At 35.6% G+C, this 18,559-nt stretch overlaps 1 long non-coding RNA gene across 1 annotated transcript in view; it reads left to right on the top strand.

Moving 5' to 3' along the window:
• The first annotated feature begins 7,687 nt into the window (after positions 1–7,687).
• The window catches only part of LOC128629592 (uncharacterized), a 66,062-nt gene continuing 55,190 nt past the window's right edge, over positions 7,688–18,559 (top strand). The window contains exons 1-2 of the long non-coding RNA XR_008393954.1: positions 7,688–7,737; positions 8,583–8,664. This is a non-coding gene — a long non-coding RNA (uncharacterized LOC128629592). The remainder of the gene's footprint in view (positions 7,738–8,582; positions 8,665–18,559) is intronic.

The following is an 18,559-nucleotide window of genomic DNA, read 5'->3' on the forward strand; positions in this document are numbered from 1 at the left end:
CAGTGTTTTTTAGAATGTAAATAGGCCTACATGTATTATAATGTAAATAATAAATACAAAATTAAGTATATGTAGTATATATGTATATATACTCTTATTAGTTCCTGACTTCTTGGACATCCTGTATAATAGGAAATGTCAAAAGTTGTCCATGTGAAGGGATTTCCACAGACGCCACATAACTAGTAAATCCTTAGTGGGCTATTATGATTATAAATCAATATCTGAATGTAAGCAGACTTACCGTAGATGTGACTCAATTTTCAAATCTTATCCACAAAGGGACGATGTGACTGCGGGTTTGTTCCAACTAATCAGGAGCCACGTCTGTTTCAGTGTGTTTAATAACTTGGCCTTCAGTCGTGCCTCCTGCTTGGTTGGAATGAAAGCTGGCATGTCATTACATCATCATGCACTTGGCATTGCATCACATCAGCACTAATGAAGAATTTGCATAAAAAGTTCACATGTATGAGGTGAGAACTGTTTCATAATTCCAAATAAATAGATTATGATCCACAAATAAATGTCGTGAGATTTACAAATGCATTGAATGAGATCCATGAATATATGTTAGCAGTTTCACAAAAATAAATTCAATTGAGAAATAAATAAAATGAGATTTTTTTTTTTTTACAAATATGTTTTTATGTCACAAACACAGCTAATTGGATTGCTGCATGCATTTGTGGATTTTGAAACATTTCTAGCGTCAAGAGGGCACACAAATCCACAAAAAGTCTACCCAAGCCAATCAGATAACCGTCACATTGCACTGACCAATCGTAGCACATTCTGACCAGTCACGTTTTGTTTTACAATCAGGACGGGAACAGAATCATATTGTATCGAACTCGCACATTACGAAGGATCTCAAACGTAACAACATCGAAAAGAAAACAAGCAACATTATGGGTCATACATTTTTTATTTTAAGAGAATATATGTGTTTTCACCAGTGTTTCCTGCATCACTACCAAATCCATGTTGAAACCCGAGTTGTGATTTTGCAGTAAATTGAGTGTGGCGAGATTAAAAGACTGTGTATAGGGAAAAGGTGGCATTGGCAAGAAAATGTTGTCTTCACAGGCAGCCTGCCAAAACACAATGCGACCAGTGTCATCCAATTCACAGGCTAATGATTACATTCTCTAAACGAACCGTGCTAAAACGCTGAGGAACCTTAGGAATTACCGGTTTGAATCAGTCTAACGAATCCTTACTGAATCAGTGAATCAATCATCACTAATCCATCATTCCACTCATCTATAATAACAGTGCATTTATGACCCATAACGTTGCTGGTTTTCTTTTAGATGTTGTTACAATGTTGCCATTAGATGATATATGCGAGTTCGGTGCAATACGACTCTGTTCCTGTTCTGATTGTAAAACAAAACATGATTGGTTGGAGCGAGAACATTCTTCGATCAGTCAGTGCAATATAGCGGTTATCTGATTGGCTTGAGTAGACAGTGGGCGGAGTCCAACTATTTGTGGATTTGTGTGCACTCGACGCATTGAATGCATTTTAGCATCAAAATCTCTCACTACATTTATTTGCGGATCGTAATCTATTTATTTGGAATGATGACACAATTGAAACCCCATACACATGAAACATTATGAATGGTTCAGAACTAGGTGTATTTGTAATAGCGTTTTCTGTATCTGTAATAACTTGTAATAGTACGTCTTTTCTCATATAACAGCCAACAAAATGTTTCTTGTGCATGAGAAATTCCCTGCAAATTCTGTTAATCATTTCGAATTCTATGCTTTAAGCCAAGACGCTATTAGATTTCAGAGATTATTTTTTTTCCCACAGGGTCATAGACCTACGATTAAAGTATAATGGTGGTGTAATTAAATATTCATACTGAACACTTTCTTTAACTGTTAAACAATTTGAAGATGATGCTTTCAGTAAAGTGGTTCTGGGTCAAGATAGGTGCCTATTACAATTAGCTCTACAGTTGCTGGCACTTGAACTCGAACACTTGTTGACAACTTAGTCATTTTAGAACTTGTTGAAAATGTGTGATGCTGCTCTCTATCATTAAGCTTAATGAGAGCAGGTTTAGTAAAATCACTTCTCAGATCAGGTCTTCTTATTTACATCTGATTAAAGGTAGATCTGATTTAAGGTCACTAAAGCACCAGTGATAACACTCATTTAATCCCTGACACTTTCTAAGCGTGATTTAAAGCGGAGTCATTTCACTTGCTGGATTGGACATGCCATGAAAAAACAATTCATGCCAGTAACTGTGTTAACTGCCTTTAAAAGTGAATTATATGTAGAATAAAATGTGCACCTAAAACGTTGCTCCAAGAATAGGACAGGAAACGCTCTGATTTGAATGAGTATTAGCCATTTTCATTACTTATTTGTTATTTGTTTCATTAAAAATATTAATTAATTATTTATGTTTATTCATAATACTAATGCACAACACAATGATATGCCGACATTTATTATTATTACGCAATGGATGCCAACATGTGTGCCTCTTTTGTCCAATGGAATGGAAAAGATCATTCCTTCATCTTCGTGAGTCTATCCTGGGAATGCTGGGCACAAGGCAGGAATAAACCCTGGATCCGATTGAAGTCCATTTCAAATTTTTTAAGCAGTTAGCCTTCACATGCAAGAAAAGAACTGCATAGAAATAGTCTATTTAGAAATACATTTTTTGTTTTGCGATTATCCACCTGATGGTATATTTTGGAAGGTGAGAGGAAACCAGAGAATATATATATATATATATATATATATATATATATATATATATATATATATATATATATATATATATATATACACACACACACACACATATATATATATATATATATATATATATATATATATATATATATATATATATATATATATATATATATATATATATATATATATTTAAATTCATCAACACTTCTGACCAATCAGAATTTAGAATTCAACAGCACTGGGGTATAAATCATACATGTATATTAATGCGTTCAAGTTAGTACTTTATGGTTTCTGTAGTAACACTCAGTCAGATGGACTTGTCCAGGAGATGTTCTGCTTAATCCTCTTCTTAGTTTAAGATATAGTATAATAAACATATTAAAAATGGCTGTTGTTTTAACAAGAAATCATTGATGTGAAGTTTTGGAAGGGGTCTCCAGTATCAGCTTTGTGTAATGATGGGTAAGTTTTTCACTCCACAAGAGACTCTTCAGGACAGAGGCCTTACTGTAGTTTAGATGATATTCTGGTTTGTTTGTTTTTAGCTTTTGCTGTTGTTTTGTTGTTGTTTTTCAAAAAACTTCAAGAGAGACAACAAGAGAGGCTGGTGAGGAAATGGCTGTTTAAAGTTGCTATGCATTACATTTATATTTATTCATTTATGCTATATGGTAAGTGATAACAGGAACTACTATAACTTGTTCTATGGACATTGTACAATAATAGATGTTACTATGAACAAATAAAAGTACAATGTTTTATTCATTAATATATGAAAAATTGTAATCTGTAAAAATTTCTGGCTAATATCTGGCATGGAAATTGTTATGCAAATTACTACACTTTGCACTTTACACTTTTGTAACTAAAGTCTTAAGAATTTTAAAGAAACGTAAAGTTCGGGTTAAACTAGGCATTTATGCCTTTTATACATGAAATCAAATGAAGTCAACCACTTTCACTCATTTTTACTACATCAGGATTCTAATCTATAGCCATTATTATTCGCCGAACATTATTCGACAGCACAATCACAAAGCACTCCACTTCATCTAACCCGTATTAGTATTTGTATCTGTTCTTCCAACTTTATTCACATGAAATCGAACCACATTTTCCTTGGTCATTTGAATTTGCAAATGTCTCATGAGATCAACTGTGATTAACAGGACTAAACAGGATGCAGCGGAGAGCACCAACACGCTGAGTAAAATCAAATCTCCTCACGGTTGTAGAGTGGCTCCTCAATCAGGATGTGGAATGGATACGGTTCATGAATCTTGTGAAATTGTAAAGATATTACAGCTGCCACATCTGATATGAAACTTAAACGGTGTGAAGAAGGATGAAATCCGAATTGAGCAGTATGTGACAGTACAATAATTGTTGTATCGTCTATTTCTGTCTGATGAAGACCTAGTAGAAAAAAAACAAACAAACAAACAAAAAAAAAACCACTACATTATACATTACATTATATTATATTATAACTGCATGGTTATACCAATTGCCTGGCTATTTATTTATTTATTTATTTATTTGCCTTTTTTTGTGTACATTGCTTTTATTAGTATATTTTAACCTGTTGCAGTAATTTGTTCATTATGACACATCAGTCTTTATCATTCCTCCTTACTGCCAATGCTTGCAAAGTGATATTTAAACTTACAGCGTGCATAAGGAAATCCATATATCTACAAGGTTCATGCTGTCAAAGCAGCCCCTGACCTGGAAAAAAAAAAAAAAAAAGGCTTCACATCTGTCAGCAGTGCCAATTTACAGCTCTCACCTATCCTGAGGGGATCATATATTATGTATTGTAGGGCTGAGTTATACTGTTGTCTTTTAGAAGATTAAAACTCACATTAAAGCCAAGCGCCTGTATGTGCATATGGTCATTATTCCTCATGTTGCCAACTTTTCAATCTTTTATCAAGGTACTTTGACAGAGGCCATCAGCAAAGGCCATTTTCACCATGATCCATAAATTATGATGATGTTTAAATTGAATAATATTCAAATTTAAGTATGTAACTTGACACTGTGGAATGTTTCTTCTTGGCAGTGTCACTAAGAGAAAAAAAAAAAAAAATCAGAGCTAGTGTGGGAAAAGAGTTTTTGTTTCTCCAACTTTGTATTGAATATAGCTGATATTTAGGTGGAATTATTTTTGCCCCTCCAGGATTTAGCGATTGAAGAAATGAATGCAAAATAAAGCTAACTCTGCAATATTCTGAGGAGCTTACACTTCCCACAGATTTCCCACCGATTTGGACCAAGACGCGTCATGTGACGTCGTCAACTCACCGGTGACATCATCATAATGCGCATTCAGTCAAAGCCCTTTTTGATTCACGTTCGTCTGACATGAGTACAGCTAGAAAGTCTCATTTACCGATAAAAAAATTCACTGCGAAAAACCACGCAAAACAATTTCATGCAATCACAATTTCGCTAATTCAAGTAGTTTTCCGCAAAAAAAAAAGCACAAAAAAACTCTGTACGTTTCATCAGGGAAAGGATGATTGGTTAAAGAAAAGGGATTGAAGTGAGATTGCAATTATAAACGTACTAAACCAACTTGCTGACCAATCGCTGCCAAGGTGGGTGGGTGGTTCATGCTGTTTAGATTCATTGAGTGGCTTTTTACAAACCTATCCAAAATGCTTTTCTGGAGCTACGAAGCCTGTTCAGATGGAAACATACTGCAAATCAGGATTTAGTGTGCTTCCTTCTTACCAGAGGTGATGATAAGATTTCGTCACACAGACACAGAGTTCAGCTTCTTCATTTAATGCTGACATAAGAAGAGTGCAGTATATATACAGAAAAAAAGAGGAAGGGTTTGACAGTTAGAACATTGCTTGACATCACTAGGAACAGAAAGCTTATCGTGTCAGAACAAGTACAACAGGGACAGAAACTTCTGTGTAATCAGATAAGAAGATGCAGTGCTTGAGGAAGGCGGGGGTGATAAAAACACTCACTTATATGAGTGCGCCTATATGAGAGGAAAACGACACCATATATGAGCATTCCTTCTCCGGCACAGGCTAACATGAAAAACAAAGAAAGAGAGAGAAAAAGGGCATGCCTAAGTTATGTTGAACTTATCAGGTGATAAACTACACCATCAGTTTCTACACGTTTGGATAAGACATGTGGTTTGGCTGACTTCCCAGATCTAAAAATGCATATTAGCACATCTTATCACAAATAAGATGGATTAATTCTGACCTTTATATAAAGCATTTATTTAAGATCTGCATAGGAAATGGAATTGTAAATGCTTCAATGAATATAGACAAACTTGAACTCGGTGGTTAATCAGATATTTGTAACGAAAAAATTCTCACTTCAAGAATTTGGCAGCCTCAGTGCTTTAAATATAGGGTGATGAGGTCAAGAGCAAATTCCCAATCCCTGCTAATTGAGCTAGTTAGACAAAAGCAGGCTGTATTGGCACAATTGGTACTGCTGGACTGCTTCCAATAATTTTTGCATGGTTTTTTTTTGTTGTTGTTGACAATTTGGCATCCAATTATTCATGTCACTGGATCCTTTTAGTGCAGAGCCTAGTAGGGTCCTTGATAATGATTAGAAAATGGTCATGAGTGTATGTGTGTACTATAAGATTGCCAGCACTAGAGAGGGACACCAATTTAGGAGAATGAAGTGTGTGTCATGTGCGTGTGTGTGTGTGTGTGTGTGTGTGTGTGTGTGTGTGTGTGTGTGTGTGGGCGGGTGGGTGTTTGTGTGGGTGTGAATGTGGTAATAAAGAAATGAACATAGCTGTAAGAGCAGGTGGCAGACAGTGTGCTATCTGATTGATTTCTTAGAGACAACAGCCTGAAAGAGATTTCCATAGAGATTCCAAAGTTTCACAAACCTGACATGACTTTTAATTAGCTGCCTCTCAGAGTCTGGCTAAGGATAATGCACAATAGGGTAGAATAATTACACCCTTACCAGCACATCATGAACACACACACATACACACATACACACACACACACACACACACACTCGGATACACACTTCTTTAACCTTCCATTTTATCGCTCATGTCCATACACCCAAGAAAACATAAACATGCTCACTGTAAGATGAAGGTCAGAAATCAAACTTACACATTACACACCCATTTAAACATACACGCGTTTTATTGCTCACTCCCATTCAATAAAATAAACAAACAAGTTCGTTCTGTCCTCCAGGTCATTAATCAAGCTCCCAGACTGCTTGTCTCTCAGGCTATTTTCCTAGAGGCAAAATTGACCATTATGAATTTTATTTTTTTTTTATTTGGAATTTCACAGCCTTGGAAAGGATACAACAGTCTGGCCAAAGGTCTGAAAATAATTGCTCCCCCCCCAGCAGAGAGATTCAAATCCGCCACTGATGGAAAATATTCAGGCTATAGGTTATACATATACATATGATTTCCCATCCTATTTTCAGTTAAATGCTCTTAACTCATAAATGAGCTGAAAATGAAGCAGCAGATATTAAAAACCATATGTTTTATTTGGGAGAAAATGACCCATTTTACAATATGCATTCAGTTCAATTTCTCGTATTAACAAGAACTGCAGTTGAGGTCATAAGCTTACATTGTAGAATTTGCAAAATAATCATTATAATAATAATAATAATAATAATAATAATAATAATAATAAAGATTGCTTGTAAAAATTGCTTTTTTACTTTTTTTTAGTAGTGCCCTGAATAAGCTATTTCACATCATATATATTTACACACTGTATAGTCCACTTCTTCAGAAAAATCCTCCAGGTCCTTGTCATGTAAACGTCGGATTAGAAGGACTAGAGACTACGATTCCCATCAGCCACTGCACCTAGTCACATGTACTGTTTCACCTGATTCATGTTTTGGCTCATTAGCACTGGTGTATATATAGTCACGTTCTGTACGGCATGGGTTGTCTTACGTTGTTTGGTTGGTCTATTGGTATTATGTTTTGCTCTTGCTTCTACCATGTAAGTCTTAGTTTGTCTGTTGTTTTGTATATTATTAAATTCACTTCAGTTCTGCACTTGCATCCATCTCTACCTAAAAACGTGACAGACTGCACATTCTTTTCTTTTCAAGCATCTTGTGCATGTTTGACTCCTTTCCATCAGTGGTTATACGATGTTGAGCCAGGGGGATGTAAACTTTTGAACAGGATGATCGGTGTAAATAATTATTTTGTTTAAAAAGTCACCCCCCCCCCCCATTAAATAACGCCCTTCAGCAGCTACATAAGATATTTACATGTTTCCCAGAAGACAAAATAAGAACAATTTACACTGATCATCCTGTTCAAAAGTTTACACCCCCCTGGCTCTTAATGCGTCGTGTTATCTTCTTGGCATCAGTGAACGTTTGCACCTTTTATAATAGTTGTGTACGAGTCCCTCAGTTGTCCTCAGTGTGAAAAGATGGATCTCAACATTCTTTTGGCCACTGTTGGAAAGGGGTTAAATGTGCAGAAGATGCTGGAAAAGCAGCGAATGTGCATGACCTGGAGTTTTCTGAAGAATGGTGGGCAGGTTAACTATCACAAAACATAAAAACAGTAGTTGTTCATCCAGATTTCAGAACACAGTGATAAGAATCATCACGCTTATGTAAGCATTTGAACAGGTTCATTTGTGTAAATTCAGTTGTTACTGTGTCTTGTGGAGTATATGTCAACATATGTTATGTGAAATAGCTTTGTTCAGGGCAGAACTAAATAAAAAAAATTAAAAAATGCAATTTTTATGACCTAGGGGGATTAAATATTGTTTATTTTTTTATTAATTCTAAGATTATTTCAATCCTTTATGCTAATTTCCAGATACCAGACTCGTTATTCTGAAGCAAACGTATGGAAAGAGAAGCTTGAAAAAGAAGCTTGCTGCCAGAGAATTAGCATCAGGGTGAGTAATGCCAAACTGATAAACAAAAGATTGCTAATTGAGATTTTTGAATTACCTTCCAAACAAAAATGACAAAAGTCCTATCTTTCCTTCTGCGTACTGAAACAAAACAAGAAAAAAAGGTACTATTAACATAAGAAATATCATTCACCCCTAGAGTTTCAATCAAATTAACGAAAGTATTAAGAGATTGAGGCAGATCATTAAAAAAGTAACAAATGTATTCAGATTTACACCACAGTACTGTCAAATTCTTGAATTTGATTAGTAAGAAAGTAGTACTGGCTGTAATTCTCCCAGGTTTTTATTAATGTGCTTGTTCTAATACTTAACCGTTTCTATAGTAACAGCTCATTCACAGGAACTTGCATGGCGGATGCTCCACATAATCTAAGCCTAATACCAAATAGATCAATCTGCAGTTATGTTGATATTGTGAAGCTTTCTGTAAGGTGACTGTTCCTTTCATTTTTTTTCCTTGGGAACAATTCCTTTCCAAATTTTCCACCATGGGAAAGACTTCAGCACAGAGAACTTGGTATACATAATTTTGCACATAAACTGTAATATTAACTAAGCTGTTATCTTGGGGGGGGGGGATCTAAAATGTAAAAAAGATTTTACATTTATGCTTCAAAACCATTTTGAACCCCCCCCCCCCCCCCCCCCTTTTAGCAGCATCCCTGTTTAGCCTACTGAATATGCAAGGTCAGTAGCAGTTATGAAAAGTCCAATTTATGCTTTATGAACTAGGTGACTAGCAGCCATGAAATATTTATATTAAAAGCTAAAGTAGATCTACTTCTTGTCAAATGCATTAATCAATTATGACATTGAGGGCTTTATAATAGAACTGCCTGCCCTTCAGAACTTGACTGGATTTGAGATTTAAAGTAAATTTATATTAATCAGATTGAGCTTTTCTCATAAAGGAAGTACTTTTGTTTCTGAGCTGCCTGAAAGTAAGCCAGTGGGTTTGATCCCCTGTGAATATAGCATGAGTCCAGACTTTATTTCTTATCTCAAACCAAAAAAAAAAAAAGATTTCCTGTATTTATCTAGATAGTGTGTTTATCTATTTATTTGTTTATTTATTTATTTATTTAAATTTTGAACATATAAAGAAAACATTGTAGCCAACACTGTAGCATTTTTTACCCCTGTAGATCTCACCTCACTAAGTTCAAATAAGCATGCAAATCAATATGTCTTAATTCTTCGACCCATTTTAACACTGCAGTATGTGCGTCCGTCCGTCCATCCATCCATCCAGCCATCCATTCTTCCATTTCCCATCATACCACTTATCACACAGGGTCTTGGGGGAGCCTGGAGCCTACCCCAGGGAGGCAAATACTTTTTCACAGCACTGTAGAATACGTAATCTCCGGCCAATAGCCAGCTCATATTTTGCCTTGAAACATTTTCATTCAAGTGCCTCTGTATGAGCCAACATCAGTATTCGGGAGATATTATTTCCTCCAAAGTGTCCCAACATCTAAGAGCTTACGATGTGTCTTGTCAATGTCCTGGAGCTTCTACGTTATCTTTCCAATTTAAGTACAAGCAAGAGCAATGCATTTCTAAACGAGCTAGTTCACACTTCCCAGGTAACTTTCCACTCCTATGCACAAATTTTACATTAACCAGTGATGCTCATGTCAAAAGAATCAGAAGCAAATACTATTCTATAGCAAATAGAGTTTTTTTTTTTTTTTTTTTTTTTTTTTTTTTTTCCTGTACTGTGCATATCCTCTCTTCAGATGTCTTCCTCATTCTAGAGTAGAGGTGTCAAACTCAATTTAGGTAACAGGTCATGTTTAGTGACCAAAAATGGAGAAATAATTCCTCTTACATGTGTTATTAGCATTAATGTATATACAATTTTTATATTTATATATATATATATATATATATATATATATATATATATATATATATATATATATATATATCTGTCTTTTTGAAATTGTGCTTGTTGTATGTTGGTGAATTGGTTTACTTGTACTAAAACATTGCAATATGTGTGTATAGTTCAATACAGGGTATGATTCTGAGGTTTAGATTAGTGGGATAATTTAAACAGCACACATCTCAGTGATATGAGATTTTATTATGCTATGTCCCTTGGCACTGTCGATTATTGGCAACTCAAAAGAAAACAAAACAGCTTTTCAGCTTTTTTTTTTGCTGCTTCTGTTGCTTGGTTTGCACCTGCTCTCTAACTAACACACACACACACACACAAACACACACACGTGTGTTCTGCTCACTGCTCAGAGAGGGTGAGAGAGAGAGAGATTACATAAGAACAAGAGGGATAACAGTTCTCAGGTGTGCCATGTTAGTCATTACCTCCCTACCTCGTCCTCAGACACTTCCATCTCCCAGCGCAAACCCACGCTTACCACGCCCATCCCTTCTGCTACAAATTGTTATGCAGACCTGGCAACCCTACTGAGCACCACAACTCCTGTTCAAATACTGCACCATAGCAACTAACTAGTAATTCATGGAATGAAACTTGAAATGTCACAAACATATACTTGAAGTCTTGAATCTGATTAGTCTAATTGGATTTAAAAACATGGTGTTATTTAACAAAGAAAAAAAAAGTGTGTCAGTAGGAGGTAAAGCTGTTTTCTTACATGAAGGACAGATGACAAGCTGCATTTTCGAAAAGAAAAAAGTTGTTGAGAGAATGACAGCTATTATGTGTAATGTAAGTGTAACAGAAATAAATGTAACCTGGGGAAATGTAAAATGTAACCGGGGGAGAAAAAAAAACATGACATGGCGTTATTTAATAAAAGTGGTATATGAGGAATAAAACACTTCAGGTCATGTGTTAAAGGAAAATGATCAACTTCAGGGTGGTAGCAGTAGCTCGCCTCAGGTCGCAGCACACCTCCGTGCTGTTTATTATTTTCCTATAACAGAACACCCCACATAATGTGCGCAAATAATTCACAAGCAGACAATTCGGATAAAATAACTGATTCTCAACTAGTTCCAAAGTGAGTCTACTGTGTACTAGATGATTCAAATGTGTCTTGTGTTTAAAAGCGAATCACTTATTTACAAAAATAAATAAATAATTGTCTTGGGATAAACAAAGCCACTTGAGTGATTGTCAGTGTACTTAATAAAAGCTTCCTGAATAATTATTCTCTGTGGCGTAATCACAGCCCTCCATTTTCAAAGAGACTGTTTTATAGCAGATTAGCTGCTAAAGTGATGGATTTTTATTGGGGTTTTTTGAGGGGTTTTGTATATCTTGTCACAGAGGATTTGGACCAGGATGTTCTTTTGGGTTTTTTTTTTGTTTTGTTTTTTTCCTGTTTTGCCATTGAATAGTTTTGACGATGAATAGTTTAGCCTTGGAAACATTGGCTCAATGCCATTTAGTATTATCCACTAGTGAAAAACACACAGGCTTCAAATAAAATGGCCGCTATTTATTTCATTCTATGAATAAGAGACATAAAACATAAGGGTTTCTTCCTTGCCATGTCATGGAGCTTTTCCTTGCTTCTGTCATCTCTGGCTTGCTCATTATGGGTCTTAATATAAATGTACATCCAGATTTCTCTATGTGAAGAAAAAAAAAACTGAATAATATTGGACTTGCCTACAACATATTTGTATTTCAGTAAAAAAAAAAAAAAAAAATCTCCATTAATGATAAATTGGAGAAATACTGATCTCCAAACTCACATGCCATATAGACCGATAAGCCAGTCTCCTATCTCCTTGTGTAGTGCACTTAACAAGTGAATGCTAAGTAGTCTTTCACATCTGGTGAAATTTGAGGAATTCTGACAGTTCATGATCGTGTGATGATCATTTTTCTGTCCTTTTCAGATCGGATTAGGCAGAGCCTTGATCTAATAATACACACCGGTGCAGCAAACAAGTCCTCGGCTTGTAAACAAGTACAGGTGTAAAGCTAATAGCTTTTGACAGACTTAATCAATATTGTGCTGAAATGAAACAGAGTTTAGTTGTCCTGGTCAATAATGTTACTGCCCCCTTCCTCCAAGAAGACAGACTCTCATTATAGTGGTTTGTTTTTATTTAACTGATAAAAAAAAGAGAGAATTGGTGTGAATTAAAAGGATTTTCCATTTGAATCATACATTGTAAATATGTGGATCAGAGTTAATCAGTGGTTTAGCTATTCTAACATCGATGCGCGTTGGAATTTTTAGCCTGTCATGTGTTTAAAAAATAGACATCACACCACCCACAGGTTTTTAGCTAGAGCGCTAGTCTTCATGGATGCATTGTGATTTTATTTGTATGGTGATTGCTCCTTTTGTGTGGCGGGATGATGATACGCAGCATTTAATTATTTCTTTCCTTTTATAATTAGACATTTGTTGAGACAGGCAGAATTGCACGCCGTTGCTTGCTCTGATCTCGATATGTGGCAGGCCAAAATAAACATCCTCCCACTATGACATCGGTGACAGCTTGCACAGCACGTTCAGTCTTCTGCAGTGCACAGCAGTGAAGGGGACAAAGTCGAACAAGGCTAACACAAAAGGAACGCCCACAAAATCTCCTCCATCTTGCGCAGCTAGGCATAATGGAGAAATGGGTTTGAGGGCTGCGGCCACGCCTGATATGTTAAGGTGCATATTTTTTACCATTAAATGCTTAATTAGCCTCATGTATCTTCGCATGATAAAGACAAGAGCATATAAAAACGTACAGTACAGATGATATTAAATTAATCACGGACAATAAAATACAGATGCACATGGATTTAAAATCTAGGAATTCAAACTTACCATTTCGCATACAATGTTCAGGTCTCATCCAGCTGAGTTCAGCATCCCAGCTTTCCTTCTTATATAGCACGTCTGTGGCCCCTCAGGAGCTCACCATGGGCTTGATTGCTACCGCTGGGCTGTGGATCTGACATCTCCCAGTACTGTTTGAATAAGACTTTGTTGCATTCCAGAGTGTTGTTGTTTGTAACATGGTGTATCGTCATGTTAAAAAGCTGACAATGACTGGTCCTTTTACTGTCTGTCAGATGCTCGCTTCACACTTGAGCGGGCATTTTTTTAGCCAGAATAAGGGAGAATGCTCTTATGCAATACATGGCGTCAAATGTCACACATCAAATGACACGTGGCTCGTCATACATCGGCCGAATGGTAAGATTTGTCGGCCAATGAGATAATTAAAAATGACAAATATCAGCCGATATATTGGTTTTGGTGATATATTGGTTCACCACTAATATAAAAGTACTCCATTGGCTCTGATTCCTGGGGCTGCAGATCTTTGTTAATCTGTCTGAAATCTCCTCAGATCAGCCTGAGTGTTGTACACAAAGCCATAACAGTGCCCACAAAATCCGGCTACATCTTTGGGGTACATGAACAAGACAAAATTGCTGTAGAGGATTATCAGCTTTTACAGTCATCCAACATTCAAGCCTTAATATTCATATAATTTTATTTGTAATCATAAGCAGCAGACATTCAAGTTGCAAAAATATACAGTGCCCTCCACTAATATTGGCACCCTTGGTAAATATGAGCTAAGAAGGCTGTGAAAATTGACAGTGGTGACCCAGTGGTTAGAGGCTCTGGATTACTGATCAGAAAGTCAGAAGTTCAAGGCTCAGCACTGCCAAGCTACCACTGTTGGGCCTTTGGGCAAGGCCTTTAACCCTCATTTGCTTAGTTGTGTAAATGAGATAAATGTAAGTTGGTCTGGATAAGGGTGTCTGATAAATGCCCTAAATGTTAAAATTGTCTTTATTGTTTAACCTTCTGATCTTTTCTTAAACAAACACAAAAAAAAAAAAATTCGCACAAATACTGTGCTCTCATGGATATCAAACAATTTCAAACAAAAGACAGGTTTGTCCAAAAAATGGCTTTTTTAAATATAGGTGTGCAACAATTATTATCATACTTTTAGTCAATACTTTGTGCTACATCCCTTTGCCAAGATAACAGCTCTGAATCTTCTTCTATAATGCCCGATGATGTTGGAGAATACATGACAAGTGACCATTCCTCCATACAGAACCTTTCCAGATCCTTCCAAAGCTTCAGTTCACCCCACAAATTTTCTATGGGTTTCAAGTCAGGGGACTGGGATGGCCAGGGCAGGACCATGATTTTGTGTTCATTTTGTGTTGATATTGATGTATGTTTCGGATCATTGTCCTACTGGAAGATCCAACATTTTAAGCTTTCAGGAAGAGTCCATGATGCCATGTATCCTAACAAAAATGTCCAGGTCCTCTGGCAGAAAAACAGCCCCAAAACATTAAAGATCAACCTCCATATTTAACCGTGGGCAAGAGGTACTTTTCCATATGGCTACCTCTCTGTGTGCATGAAAACCACCTCTGGTGTTTATTGCCAAAAAGCTCTTTTGGATGAGAGTAGAGGCTTTTTTCTTGAATCCCTTGCAAACAACTCGTGGTGATGTAGGTGACTTCGGATTGTAGTTTTGGAGACTTTCTGACCCCAAGACACAACTAACTTCTGCAATTCTCCAGCTGTGATCCTTGGAGATTTTTTTTAACTACTTGAACCATCCTCTTCACAGTGCATTGAGACGATATAGACACACGTCCAATTCCAGTTTGATTCATAAGTTTTCCAGTTGACAGGAACTTCTTAATTATTGACCTGATTCTGGAAATAGCCATTTTCAATGCTTGTGCTATTTTCTTATAGACACGTCCCATTTTGTGAAGCTCAACAACCTTTTGCCACAAAATCACAGGCATATTCCTTCGTCTTACCCATTGTTATGAATGAAAGGGAGTTTAGCCAATGTGTTACCTCATATTTATACCCCTGTTCTTTTTCTTTATTTTCCTGTTCTTAATCATACAGGTATACTAAAAAATAAACATATCAACGAATATACTTCAAATAAATATATATATATATATATATATATATATATATATATATATATATATATATATATATATATATATATATATATATATATATATATATATATATATTCATATGAATTCATAGGGGTGCCAGTAATTGTTGCACACCTATATTTCACAGAGATTTTTTTTTTTTTTTTTTTTGGATAAACCTGTGTTTGCAATTGTTTGCTATCTATGAGAGCAGAATATTTTTGTGAATTTTGTGAACAAAAGGTTAAAAAATAAAGGTTTTTTTTTTTCCTCAGCCTTCTTTGCTCATCTTTACCAAGGGTGCCAATATTAATGGAATACACAGTATGTCTTAGTTGACTACATAGATAATAAACAATAGAGCCACATATATAGAAAATTTTACATTCGATATGGCCAGTCTTCCCAGGATACAGTCAGTTTCAGAAGCACTATTATTTAAAATAAATAAATAAATAAAAATGTTTAAAAACTTTTTAATTTAATAAATTATGAAATACCAGTTAGAAAATAGTTTAGTTTTTTCTCTTTACTTGGGTATTGTTTTTAGAGACACACTTTTATTTCCTAACCCACATTTTAATAATACTAGCTTTCATTCTTTGATTTTTTTTTTACAGCATTATTTAATTACTCTGTGTCTAAAAATAATAATGATTGGGTGGATCTGAGTATGACAGGGTGGTTAAGCTAATTACAGAGTGGACACAAAGGCATGGAAAATTGCAGTGAATCTCAATTTATTGAGTCTATTTTTCTAGTTTCATTCAAACTGAATGATAACGTATATCTTGAATAATTACAGTCTTGAAATTTTGAGCTGCAGTCAGCAATTTCAAACAACTGTTGCTGTGTTAGCATAATGTTTGATTGAAGGAAACTTTAGAAACTTCTTTACATTAGTTCAGGCTCTTAGCAGCTTATAATAATACAAATACTATGTATTACAATGTAACAAAAATAAATATGGCTAACTAAATATTATCTCTCTGGCCAAGCTTTTGCTGATGTGACTGGTGTCTGAAGGGGGTCATTCTTATGTTCCCAGGGTCCTATGTTCTCCTGTTCAATATTCTGTTAATACACATTAAGTAACATTTCCAAAGGTAGTGCATGAACGTTTGTGAACCCTTTAGAATTTTCTACATTTCAGCATAAATATGAGTTAAAACATAGTACTAAAAGTAGACCCAATTAAACAAATGAGACAAAATATTATACTTGGTCATTTATTTATTGAGGAAAATTATTATCCATTATTACATATCTGTGAGTGGCAAAAGTATTTGAACCTTTCAGTATCTGGTGTGACCCACTTGCATAGCAGTAACTGCAACTGGTAACTGTTGATCATTCCTGCACATCGGCTTGGAGGAATTTCAGTACAGAACAACTTCAACTTTGGGATGTTGGTGGGTTTCCTTACATGAACTGTTTACTTCAAGTTCTTCCGTAACATTTCTATCGGATTAAGGTCAGGACACTGACTTGGACATTCCAAAGCATTAACTTTATTCATCTTTAACCATTCTTTAATAGAACAGCTTATATGCTTAGGGTCGTTGTCTTGTTGCATGTCCCACTTTCTCTTGAGATTCATTTCATGAAAAGATGTCCTGACATTTTCCTTTAGAATCCGGTGGTATAATACAGAATTCATTGTTCCATCAATGATGGCAAGTTGTCTTGGCCCAGATGCAGCAAAACAGACCATGACACTACCACCACCCTGTTTCACAGATGGAATAAGGTTCTCATGTTAGAATGCAGTTTTGTCATTTCTCCAAACATAACACTTCTACCTGCACTTTCCCAATCTCTGTGATGGTTTCTTTAGAATGGATTGAATCAGCCGGGAAATATTTGTTCTTGATTTCAGACATGTCTGTCATAATATTAGCACGGGGTTATGGTACTCTAACTTGGTGGATTCACCTAACGTTTCACTAAAACCACTCACTGGCCATTAGCTTTGTAATTGACCTTTGGGGAAATCTTCCACTTCCTATTTGCTGTATACTGGTGTATTAGCTAAGGAAAACAGCATTCTTACAAAAGTTTTAATCCCCTATAACCTATCCTGATTCACAATAAAGAAGGGGCTACTTTTTCGGAGGATAGAGTGCAGTTTTTGGTTAAGTTCAAATATTTATTCACCTCACACAATGCATACATGTATTATGCAACCTGTTAAATGTATTTTTTGATATACAGAAACATCAAATATAGAGCTTCATATCACACAATACAACATGCCATAATGTTACACCCCTCCAAAATTAGGTATGATTTCAGTAAAGTGACAAATCTAAATGATGTCACGTCAAAAAATTCCTATGTGGATTCATTTCCCATTAAACTGTTTTTGGAAAAAATATTTTTAAACAAAGGTAACATAGCATGTGTGTACATTCCATCTGTATGTCAAGTAAAAAAATAAAATAAAATAATAATAATAATATTGCAAAAATAAAAACAACAAAGAATAATATATGAACAGGACCCTGCAATACAGCAATACTGACCCCTGTGCATTAGACTAAATCTGTAAAATTTACCTGAGCATCTAGGATTTAAATTCTGGCACTGGTGTCAAAAAGGCCATGCATGGCTGAACAGACAGGGAAGCTGAAACAATAAACTGAGACCAAATTAACCTCTATAATCAAGCTCATTATAAGCATAATAAAGAGATGAAGGGCAAGAGGGGCACTTAATAACTATCATCTAATCAAGCCTAAGTTAACTATTAAGCCTCCAGGTTTGTTCATGTTCTCCTGAAAGCATAAACTATTTTTTTTTTTAATGATGGGTGTTGGCACGCCCCATCCTATGGCACTGACTATATGAGCTGCATCCAATTTATTCTTCAGTGTCACTATGATTTGAAGAGAACTGAGCAGTATATTGATTCAGACTGGATTAGTGCCGGGGTTCGCAGAATTTGCCAATGCAGCACCATTCAGACCAGCTGAAAGG

Source organism: Ictalurus punctatus, chromosome 4 (assembly GCF_001660625.3).
Source record: "Ictalurus punctatus breed USDA103 chromosome 4, Coco_2.0, whole genome shotgun sequence".
Classification (NCBI taxonomy): Eukaryota; Metazoa; Chordata; class Actinopteri; order Siluriformes; family Ictaluridae; genus Ictalurus; species Ictalurus punctatus.